Raw genomic sequence first — 12,390 nt, 5'->3', positions numbered from 1 at the left:
CTCCTAGTTCTTTCCTCTATTTCCTTTTACATTCCTCTTGTCCCACTGTCATGCTCAGACTTCATTTAGGTTTCAGTAATTCCTCTCGTTTACATTGCCCTTGATGAATCCCTACCAGGCCTCTCACACCCTCCTTGCCAATAATTTTGGATCACTTGTTCCCTTGTCCCTGGGTTGGTTATCCCCACCTCCTGTTCCCCACCTCCCCCTCTCCCATGCCCTCCCAGAAACATCGGTCCTGTTGTTTTCTCCTCCAGACTGTTCATCCAGCTTATCTTATCTAGATAGGCCTGCAGATATAATAATATGCACACACACAAAAACAAGGCATAGAAAGACAAAGCGACAAAAGAGAACACAACAATGACAACAACAAACAAAACCAACGACAAATAAATAGATAAAATAAAAATTAATAAACTAAAACCTGTAAACAGATCAAGGTCTGATTTTTGACCTCTAGGAGTATCCTCCAGTTGAGTCCTTTGGGGTGCCATGCCCTGGCCCCAAAGTCTATCCTTTGCACTCCCTCGGGACCTCCCTGCTCTGCTCCCCCCACTGCTCTGACACACCCTTTCGTGTTTTGCCTTGGTGTGGTGGGGTCAGACCTGGCCAATCCCGATGCTGCGTCTCCAGTGTTGTCCCGGTAGGTCCATGGGTCAGCGAGGGATGTCATGGCTCATAGTGGGATAAGTTGGGCTAATTTTCCCCCATGGAGAAACTCTTGGCAAGAGAAAATCTTATGGTCTTAAGTAGCAAAACTGTCTCCATTTGTGCGTACAAGTGAAAACATCTAACTAAGTCCATTCAAAGTTTCAGCAGCAGTAAACGAAAGTCGGAAGTCAGGAAAAGAAAGGGTGGAGACATTCTTATTCCTTCCCTAGCCCCTGTGTAGTAACGAAAAGTTCCAATTACTGCGATCTTGGAACACAGATGACGAGGAAAGTATGGCATTGTCCTGTTGTCTGGAAGGTTCTGTGGGCCTCTGTGGTGTTTGAAGATAACACATCCTCATGTGGGAAATTGTTTGAGCTCTTTTGTTCCCAAAACCCAACCACCCCTCCATTGCTAGGAAACACCCTTGAACTTCTCTTAAGGTGTCTGTTGTGTTTTCCTCCAGTTCTTGACTTACTCTTTCGGTTGCCCTGAGGAATCCAGTAAGGAGCTCTGGTGGGGGTATCAGAGAAATATTGAACTGCTAACCTCAAAGACAGTGGTTTAAATATACCAACCACTCCAAGGGAAAAAGATTTGCAGCCTTGGAACCCCTGTCTGGGCTCTCTATTAATCAGAATCTCCACAAAAGTTGGATTTGTGTGTTTTTTGACTCTTTATCTTTTCTCTATCTAGTCCCTTCATGATCTTTTCGTAACAGTAACTTTTGAATTATTATACAATAGCATAGGGATAATTATGAGGATGCTGCAAGACCAGTGTGTCATTCTCTTGTATGAGTCAGACATGACTGTGAGTCAGAACAAACTCATTGGCACCTACCAACATCATATACGAGTAATAACCAGTGTGTGTCAGAGTAGAACTGTACTCCTTACGGTTTTTAGTGATTGATTATTTACTGGATCAGCCCTTTCTTCCCAGACACTTCTGGGTGGACTTGAACCTCTATCCTTTCCGTTGGCAGCCTAGCGCTTTAACACCCTACCCCACCCAGAGATTCTGATAAAGCAGTACTGTTCTTGAAAGTATGGACACATGGGTATTGTGAATCTTTTTTTACAGTACTCTGAATTTAAAGACATTTGTTTTTAATGTAGTACTGAATTATCAAGATCAGTATTTTTGTTTGTTTATTTGTTTTAAAACAAAAGAAAGTGCTTCGTAGTCCATTGTCTCTGCCAGTTGTCTTTCAGATTTTTCTATGCACTGCCATCATCCTCTTGGTTTGCTGCTCAAGTGTGATAATCTGCTGATGCAGCAGCAGAACTGAGCGAACAGTGAACAAGCTGTCCAAGGAGTGGACAGGATGGTGCAGGCAGTGAAGCATCTGATCTAGGACAGAGAATGTTGAATGGGGTGGCCCAGCCAATTATAACATCGCACACATGCTTTCTGAGACTAAATACCTGATAAATCCATTGGAATCGGGAAGGAAAAAAAAGGCAGCCATGCTCAGTAATGTCTACTGTGGAAGGATAGACAAGAACCTCTGTCTTCAGTCATGGATCCTGGCCAGAGGTCTTGAAATGTGTGTGGTTAGCTCAAAAGGGACAAGGCCAAAAAAAAAAAAAAAGCTACTGGGTCACATGACCCATCCTCTCCATTTTGGGAGGCACCTCATGTATCATTCCTGCTGACAGCGAGGCCTCTTGGAAAGAAAGCACCCACTCTGGAGGAGATGTTCTGGGAGAGGTACTCTTGCTAGTCCTGCATGCGGCTGTTCACCATGCTCACACACCTGGCTTCTGGTTTCTTCAGATGCACCACTCAGAGTACAAAAGGCCAGAAATATCATAGAAATCAAAAAGTGATTCTCTGCATTTGAAAGGGAGGATGGTGCTTGAAAAGCACTTCAATGTGGCTCTTATCGAGGCTCTGTACTGTGTCATATAGAAAATGAAAATGGCTGATCCTATTTGTAGGACATACAACGGGAGTCATAAAACCTGGAATCAGCACCAAAGGACCAATTGCTATAAAATTCTACAAAATATCTCTGCACATGCTTGCAGTTTATAGATTTCCGAAGGAAGACATGGTCTTTTCCTTTGATTTGGGTCATTGCGGGCATTTCTTAGGCGTCCTGGTGGTGCAGTGGTTAGGTGCTTGGGCAAAAAGTTGGTGATTTGGAGAGAGTTGCTCTGTGGACAAAAGACGTGGAAGTCAGCTTCCATAAATATCTACAGCCTTGAAAACCCTTCGGGCAGGTCTGCCCTGTCAGAATGCACTTCACAGCTAGGAGTGGATGTAGTTCTGCTGATTGGGAGGGGCTGGGGAAGGTCACTTTACTTCATCTTTGTCTTTTGCCCCCAAATGGGTAGTCCCCAAGGAAACACCTTAGAAATGGCTATTTCTGCTTTCTGACTAACTTCCCTAAGCCAGTTACATGAGAAGAAATTAGCAATGTATTCTCTAACAAAATAGCAATGCCCTTTTAAAAAGGTGTGTGTACACACACACACTAGCCATGGCCTAAAATTCCCAGGGCAATGGGGAATATTTCCAGGCCCAGGCACAATCTGAATAAAAGTGATTTTTTAATTAAAATGAACCATATTCCATACTTCACATGGTGAAGTAGTGCACAGCAACACATGTGAAACTGTGTAGTGCACAGCAACACATGGAGGTAAGAGAAAAGATTAAATGAAAATACATATTTGAGCTGGTTATTAGGAACAATAACATTTCCAAGAATGGGTCACTTGGGGAAACAGTTGATTTGGCTGGGGATAAACATGGCCTCTTAGGTGTGCCCTGAGAAGATGTGATCAGAATTTAATTTTAAATCTGAGGATTGTAATAAGAACTTGGTTACTTAAAGTCACTGCCAAAGAAAAGAGAACCAGCATAAGCCAGGCCCCAGAGGATGAATTGTAAAATATGTCATGTTACCTCTGGGGTCAGTAGGAGGGGCAGGAACTAGTTACATATGCTAACACTAATGTCTACTTGTCTTTTTGGCAAATGCACCAGAAATTGTGAGCCATTTGATAATACATTCCTCTCCCACAAAGGCTATGACATTGAGACCCAGAGATCAGCATTTATGTGGGAGGTAGGAAGATGTCCTACTAGAAGAAAAATAACTGATCTTCCAACTCCTTAGAAAGCTCTCCACCTGCAAAGAGGGGATGTGGTGAGAACTTTGTAATCTGATGCTCACTGTATTTCTCCTTGACTGATGTAATTTCTACAGAACAATGAGAAATGACATCATTTCACACTTTGCTCAAATTGAACCCTAGAACATGAAACAATGGGTGCTTTCTATATCCCTTGAAGTACTGAAGCACAATCGTGGTACTTAAAATTGGTGTTCCACTAGGAAGGCACTAAAATGGGCATATTTGAACTTGGAGAATGGTAGATGACCAGGTGTAATTAGCCACTTCCTGTTACTGTGCTGGGAAAGGCACCTCAGGGCAGTGCAACATCCCATAGGTAGTGCTTAGAAATGAAGAGTTTGGAGTTAATAGCCCTTTGAGTTAAACTTAAGATAAAATGGAGAATGATGTTAGCCACCTAAAATTAAATAGTCTTGGATGGTGCAAATGGCTATGTTGCTGAGCTACTAACTGAATGGCTGGCAGTTAGAAACCACATAGTGGTGCCTCAGATGAAAGGCCTGGCTATCTAATTCCAAAACGTCACAACCATAAGAAGTCTATGGAGCATAGCTCTACTCTGAAGCACTTGAGGTCACCAGGAGTAGGAATCAATTCAAAAACAAATTTTACCCCCTTTAGTTTATATATTATCATAAATTTGACCTATACATTTAGTCAAATTTAGTTTTCCCAGAGATTGAAATCCCTTAAAAATATTGTTATATGTTTCTGGCTCACAACAGAAAATGCTATGAGTCATGAAAGTAAGAAATTTCAAGGTCAACTGATACTGTGTCACTCAAGACTTCCCAGATACCAAATAAAACTTCCATTCTTTGGGGGGTGTGCTTAAAATCTTTCTCCCCTGCCTGACTACAACTCAATGACCTTCAAATGCAATATTTCTTGTTGCAGTTACTTTCATCTTTTTACGTGAGTGAAGTGGAATCAATGTTCTTGTCCAGCAATTCCAATTAAGCAGCAATAGACAATACTGCTGAATCTGCAAGCTTTGGATTTATATTGAATTAATGAAAGCTGAAAGGGTTCCCATTTTACAGCCACACTTAATGCATCCTTGTCAAGTGGAAATGTAATTACAATATTGCACTACATTGTAGGTTGATCAGCTTAAGCAAGGTGACAATCGTGAATTGATCATGTGGGAGTCTCAATAAAAATCACAGGAGTTATTATAAAATATGCCACTTTTCAATTATTTAATCCCCTGGAGTCTGGGGCATTCAGATGATTGGGAAAGAGATATGCATTTAGATTCGCTTATTTTTACGTCAATGGCTTCAATAGACTTCTACCCACTGCCATCAAGATAATTTCAACTCATAGGGACCCAATAGGGCAGAAAGCCTCATCTTTATTTCTCAGGGCAGCTGGTGGACTTCATGGTTAGCAATCCAGTGTTTAAGCCACCGTGCCATCAGAGAAACAAACAAAGAAACAAAATTCACTTAGTTTATGTTGACTCATGGTGACCCTATAGGACTGGGTAGAACTGTCCCTGCAGGTTTCTGGGACTCTAACTCTTTACAGGTGTAGAAAGCCTCATCTTTCTCCAGTGGAGCTGCTGGTGGTTTTGAATTGCCAAACTTGTAGTTAGCTGCCTAACACGGAACCAGTATATCACCAGGGCTCCACTGAGTCACCAAGGAGCCTCAAATTTCAAAAATAATTTTGACAAACGTGAGGTGTCAGTCTGCCAGTTTATTTTAATGGCAAATATAAGAAGAAAAATGTTTTTAATTATTTATATTTGATCTTTGGAGAAAAAAAATTTTTCTGGGGAAAAGAAACCAAAGGAATCCATAAGATGGAGCCGGCAAAGCAATATTTGCATCTACTATCTGAGAATTTTTCTGATTTAGTCATGAGAGATACTTTAAAACATTAGATTTGCCAGTTACCATTAATATTAGTTTTTGGCTTGTTGGGTTTAATTAGAAGATTTTTTTTTAATCCAAGCTTTAAAAAGGTTTTGGAAAGTGAGATGTATCTCATTTCTTTGAGTAATCTACATCAGGTAACCTACATAATAATTTTGGTATGGTTGATGGCTTACAAATCTGAACATCTTTTCACAGACGTGCTAATTCTTATTTAAGATAGTAAAGAAGAGACATCTCGACCTCCTCCCCATCTCAGCCCTACCCCTGCACCACATTATATGATAAAACGCTAGATAGTGTGTAGAAATTGTGGTTTTGGAAAGGAAGACTTAGAAAGAGAAGCCTGTGCTCTGCAGATCTTAAGTTAACTCGGAAAACCCCAAACCTGAGGGGGTAGACAAAGTTGCCTTGTTTGGATAGAGCCTGAAGGTCAAGATACGTGGGGATTTCAGGTAAGGTGCCCACAGAGGAGCAAGGGAAGAGGTGCTAAATGAGAAAACATTCAGCCAGAGTACTTTTGCTAAAATATAGGCTGTCTGGAGTAGGCAGGGCCGGCACACAGAGCTGCAGGTTTAGTTAGCTGAAGATAAGTGAAACTAGCATTGCCAAAGTAGAGCCTGTGATCAAGATGTGCAAGTCGTTTTCCCCTCACACAAAACTCACTGCCATGGAGGCCGTTCAACTCACAGTGACCCTATGGGAGAGAGTGGAACTGTCTCTGCATGTTTTTTACAGGTACAAAAAGCTTCACCTCCCTCAGACTGGCTGGTGCTTTGAACTGCTGACCCAGTGAGCATCACAACTCATAATCTGCTACACCAATGGGACTCCAGTTTTCTTCTAACCCGGGTCGAATACCATACTCAGAGGTAACTTAGCCAATTGTGCCATTATTCCATTTCACTGCTTTTCTGTAGTATTACTCTCCAAACAGCTGGCCCAAGAAAACCTTCACCACTCAGTGCTGTGCACATCGTTGGGACTTATATTGAACATATTGAAAAGGAAAAAAAAAACTATGAGTTTGTCAAAAGAGAATTAAAAAGTATGTGTTAATTATGAAAGACAGCCACCATGAGTGGTGGCCAACCCACCCACCCCCACCCCCAGGGACTCAAGGAGGGCCAGCAGATAAGGGCCATTCCTGGAATACTACAACTCACTTCAACATTTTCCACTGATCCCCATGTGAACTGTTCCTCAATTCAGCTTTGCTTAGCCAGATCCTCAAAACTTCTGCTGCTGTTTTATCACCAACTGGTATAAGGAATCCTGGTGGTGAAGTGGTTACAAGTTGGGCTGCTAAATGCAAGGTCAGCCATTTGAAGCCACCAGCTGCTCTGCAAAAGAAATGTGGGACTTTCTACTCCTGTAAGGAGTTCAAGCGTCTTCAAGCCTTTAAGACCCCAGAAGCTATAACTTTTAATAGCCAGGCACCATCAGCTTTTTTTTACTACATTTGCTTATGCATCCATTTTGACTTCAGCGATTATCAGAAAGGAGAGCATCACAGAATTCCAGGTTACTAGAACAAAATGTTCTTGCATTGATGGAGTAATAGAGACCCAATGATTGTCTGTTATCTCAATACATAACATTTAAATATATGTACATAGACCTATATCCCTACCATTATATAGTAATGTATCTACATAAATGCATGCAGGGAAGCAACAAAGCCCACATGGAAGAAGCACACCATCCTGAGTGATGACGTGTCAACACGAGGTGTTGACAGGATAAGGTATCAGGCATCAGAAGACACAAAACCAACTATTATCTGGATGTAAGTGATGGGGCTCAGAGTGGAGACTATCTGTAGATAATTGGACAGTCCCTCACAGAAGGGCCACCAGGAAAGAATGAGACAGACAGGGTGAAGCACAGCACTGACTGAGCACACAATATCCTCTCTAGTTCTTTAATGCCTCCTTTCCCACACTATCATTATCCAAATTCTACCTTACAAATCTGGCTAGACCAGAGCATGTACACTGGTACAGATAAAAACTCTCAACATATGGAATCCAGGACAGATAAATCCCAAGGAACAGCAATGGGAGTAGCGATACCATGAAAGCAGGGGGAAGGTGCGGGGGAGAAGGCAGAGAAATCGGGAATCAATTATAATGACTGACATAATCCAAGGGCACGAAGACAGTAACATGGGTGAAGGGAGTCAGCGAGTGGTGTAAGATGTAAAAATAATAATAATTTATAACTTATCAGGGGTCCATGAGGGTGGGAGGGTGGAGGAGGTAGGTAAAAAAAGAGCAGCTGATACCAAGGGCTCCAACAGAAAGAAAGTATTTGGAAAATGATGATGGCAACATATGTACAAGTGTGCTTGATACAATTGATGTATGGATTGTTATAAGATCTGTAAGAGACCTCAATAAAATTATTTATTTTTAAAAATCATGAAAAGAAAAGTTACAATCTCAGTCTCAATCTCAGAAAATCACCAGTTCAATTCTATCCTGTCCTACAGGGTCGCTATGAGTCAGCATCAGCATACTCGAAGGTAATGAATTTGGGGTTTTTTGTTTTTTATTTCCAAATCATTTTATTAGGCTTTAATCCAGACATCATATCAATTACATCAAGCCATATTGTAAAATTGCTACTTTAAAACATTTTCTTCCTTCTTGGACCCCTTCATATCAGCTTCCCCATCTCCCTCACCTCTCCACACCTCTTTCCCCATGCCCCCAGGAACTCTTATTCTAGCTGTTGTCTCTATAGATTCACCTGTTCTGGGTTTCATATGCCTAAAAACATAGAAAAGCACATAACAAAGACTCAAGAAGGCTACCAACAGTGACAAAATACAACAGAGATAACCCCCCAATATGAAAAACAAAAACACGGACAATATTAAAAACCAGATCAAGTCCAATGTTTACCAGAGGGAAGATCAAGTGACAAGGTTTTAATCACTCAAGTCACATTTATCATTTTAATCTACTATATTGTCTCTCCAATGCTCTCTGTCTGATAACCAAAGGGAAATCACCAGAGGCCTGTTCCCCATCATCCATAGCTTTCTGCACACCAGAATCTCACAATTTAACCTCTGATACTATTCCCTCATTCAGATTTGGATGATATAGTTTACAATCCGTAGATCACCAATGTTGGTGTGCGTCTTCCATCTGGGCTTAGTTGACCTCCCCTTAGATGGCTGCTTATTTGGAAGCAAGACTTTAAGACCTATATCTCGCTATTCTATCTGATAATTGGGCATCATCTAATTTCTACACCATGCTTTGCTATAGCACCCATATCTTCTGTATTTCATTCATGAAGGAAAGATGTGCAAAGGCACTTGACACACTGGATGAATGCATGGGTTGTGATAAGAGATTTAAGAGTCCCCAATAAAAGTAAGAAACAAACAAAAGAATGGAGGAGGGCCATGTCCTAAGAACGATTTGTTCTTAGATTGGAGCTAGGATTAAATGAGCCCAAATCCATTTCTTTCTCTCTCTCTTTTTTTTTTTGCGTGAAAATTTACCCATAACTGTGTTAAATTTTATTGACTGACACTATTTCCTTCTCTGATTAAAACTGTTGATTAGCTTACGTTGATTAAACTTCTAAGTCCTGGAAATAAAATCATAGGTATACTTTCTTCATACTCATTACTTTGTGGTAACATAACACCTTATAAATGAGAACACAAGTCATAATTTTAGCAGCTCTTTTTACAGCATGGTATTATAGGTCTAAGAAACTTAGAAATGTTGATTTGCCTTTATTTTATTTTACAGTACACAGACAGTTAAGACTTGCATGCTTTTGTACATTGGTACAGATAAGAGCTCACAACACAGGGAATCCAGGACAGAAAAACTCCTCAAAATAAAAAATGAGAGTAGTGATACCAGGAGAGAAAATGGGAACCGATCACCATGACCAATGTATAACACACACACCACCACCACCACCAGGAGGGTCAAACAACAGAAAAGTGGGTGAAGGGAGACAGTGGTCAGTGTAAGACATGAAAAAAAATGAATAAATTATCAAGGGTTCATGAGGGAGAAAAGGAGGGGAAAAATGAGGAGCTGATACCAAGGGCTCAAATAGAAAATGTTTTGAAAATGATGATGGCAACATAAGTACAAATGTGCTTGACACAATGGATGGATGTATGGATTGTGTAAGAGCCTCCAAAATAATGATTTAAAAAAAAAAGACTTTCATGCTTTAACTTTCAGTCCTCACTCTTAGCTTTTTAAAAATTAACTATTGCTATAAATTAAGCCTAGAAGGATCAATTCTATGGCTTCTTCAGATGTTTGAAAACATACAACTTAAGGACATTTTAAAAAACATACCATTTGGCTAAAATCTATATTTAATTACTTTAACAATAAAGTAAAAGTTATTATTTATTTTAACTATTTATTTATGTATTTATTTATTTTTGGTGGTTTATCAATTTGGTGGAATATTGTTTATTTTCAACATTAAATGTTGTTTATTTGCTTTTGCCTATATTTACTCAGGGACCCTATAAGACAAAGAAGAATTGTCCTACAGGGTTTTCAAAGTCTTAAACCTTCACAGAAGCAGATAGCCACATCTGTGCCCAGTGTCGCATTTGGTGGATTCACACCAGTGGCCTTTGGGTTCACAGTTGAGCACTTTAACAACTGTGGGTGGGAAGGGACTCCATGGCAATGGGCTTGGGCTCACATTGCCCCCTGTATAATGTTTCAAATAATGACATGCTAATGTGCCACAACTTTCTGTACATTGGACTCTCACTCTTTCTCCAAGAAGGAAAATCTAGTATCATTGTGTGATAGCTAGTGTTTTTGTGCCAACATGGCACCTATAAGAAGATATGGGTGGACCTTAGCTTGTCAATCAGGATGGAGCTTGATAACGTCCTTTGGAGTTGGGACTGAGAAAAACCTCTCTCTCTCTCCCTTTCACTCTCGCTCTCGCTCTCACTCTCTGCATTCTCGTTCCTGTTGACAACTATGCTTAGACCTGAGAGAGCCCTATGACATGGCCATCACCATTGGATCCACACAACTTTGCACCCACCTGTGATCTTCCTGCTTTCTGCATCATTGCATGTGACTGTTTGAGTTTGAAGAGGGACTGATGGACTTGTGGATAGAATAGGACTTATGGACTTGAATTGGACTGGGCTGGGATGTTTTCTTGATAGATAATTATTTCTTGATATAAAATTATTTCTTACACATATATGTGTCTTTGGACTTGTTTCTTTAGTCAACCCAGCCTAACACAAGGTAGTTGTGGGAACAGAACAAGGGAATACTGCATGGTTTAAAATCAAGAAAGGTATGATCAGAGTTGTGTCCTTTCACCATACTTATGCAATCTATTTACAAGCAAATAATCAGAGAAGCTCAATTATATGAAAAAGAATGTGGCATCAGAATTGGAGAAAGGCTTATTAACAACCTGCAATATGCAGATGACACAACCTTGCTTGCTGAAAGTGAGGAGGACTTGAAATACTTTCTGATGAAAACTAGGATTGTCGCCTTCACTATGGATTACAGCTCAATGTACAGAAGACCCAAATCCTCACAAATGGACCCATAGGTAACATCATAATGAACAGGGGAAAATATGAGACTATCAAGGATTTTTCTTAAAAATTATTTTATTGGGGACTCATACAATTCCCATCACAATCCATACATACATCCATGTGTCAAGCACATATGGCACATGTGTTGCCCTCATCATTCTCAAAACATTTGCCTCCCACTCTAGCCCCTAATATCAGTTGCTCATTTTCCCCCTCACTCCCCACTCCCCCTCCCTCATGAACCCTTCATAGAACATAAATTATTAGAGTTTTGTCATAAGTTACCCTGTCTGATGTTTCCCTCCGCCCTCTTCTCTGCTGTCCATCACCCAGGGAGGAGGCAATACTTAAATTCTTGTAATCGGTTCCCTCTTTCTACTCCACATTCCCTTCACCCTCCAGGCATCGCCCCTCTCACCAATGGTCCTGAAGGAGTCATCTATGCAGGATTCCCTGTGTTTCCAGTTGTTATCTGTACCAATGTAAATTCTCTGGTCCAGCCAGATCTGTAAAGTAGAATGAGGATCATGATAGTGGGGGATGGGGGGAGGAAGCATTCAAGAACTAGAGGAAAGGTATATGTTTCATCATTGCTACCCTGCATCCTGGTTGGCTCATCTCCTCTTCACAACCCCTCGGTAAGGGGGTGTTCAGTTGCCCACCGATGATGGGCTTTGAGTCTCCACTCTGCACTCACCCACCTTTACGATGATATTATTTTTTGTTCTTCGATGCTTGATACCTGATCTCTTCAACAGCTCGTGGTCACACATGCTGTTGTGCTTCTTCCATGTGTGCTTTGTTGTTTTTGAGCTAGTTGGCCACTTGTTTATCTTCAAGCCTTTAAGACTCCAGACACTATATCTTTTGATAGCCAGGCACCATTAGTTCTCTTCATCACATTTGCTTATGCACACATTTGTCTTCAGTGGTTGGGTCAGTAAAGCAGGCACCCACTGATATGATTTTCAGTTCTTTGATGTCTGATAACTGATCCCTTCTACACCTTGTGGTCAGATGGCGTGGTGTGCTTCTCCATGTGGGCTTTGGTGCTTCAAAGCTAGATGGCTGCTTGTTTGCCTTTAAGCCTTTAAGACCCCAGATGCTATATCTTTTG

This window comes from Echinops telfairi, unplaced genomic scaffold (assembly GCF_000313985.2).
Source record: "Echinops telfairi isolate 266 unplaced genomic scaffold, ASM31398v2 ScPeMD7_7429;HRSCAF=8467, whole genome shotgun sequence".
Classification (NCBI taxonomy): domain Eukaryota; kingdom Metazoa; phylum Chordata; class Mammalia; order Afrosoricida; family Tenrecidae; genus Echinops; species Echinops telfairi.
Note: the sequence above shows the minus strand (reverse complement) of the source record.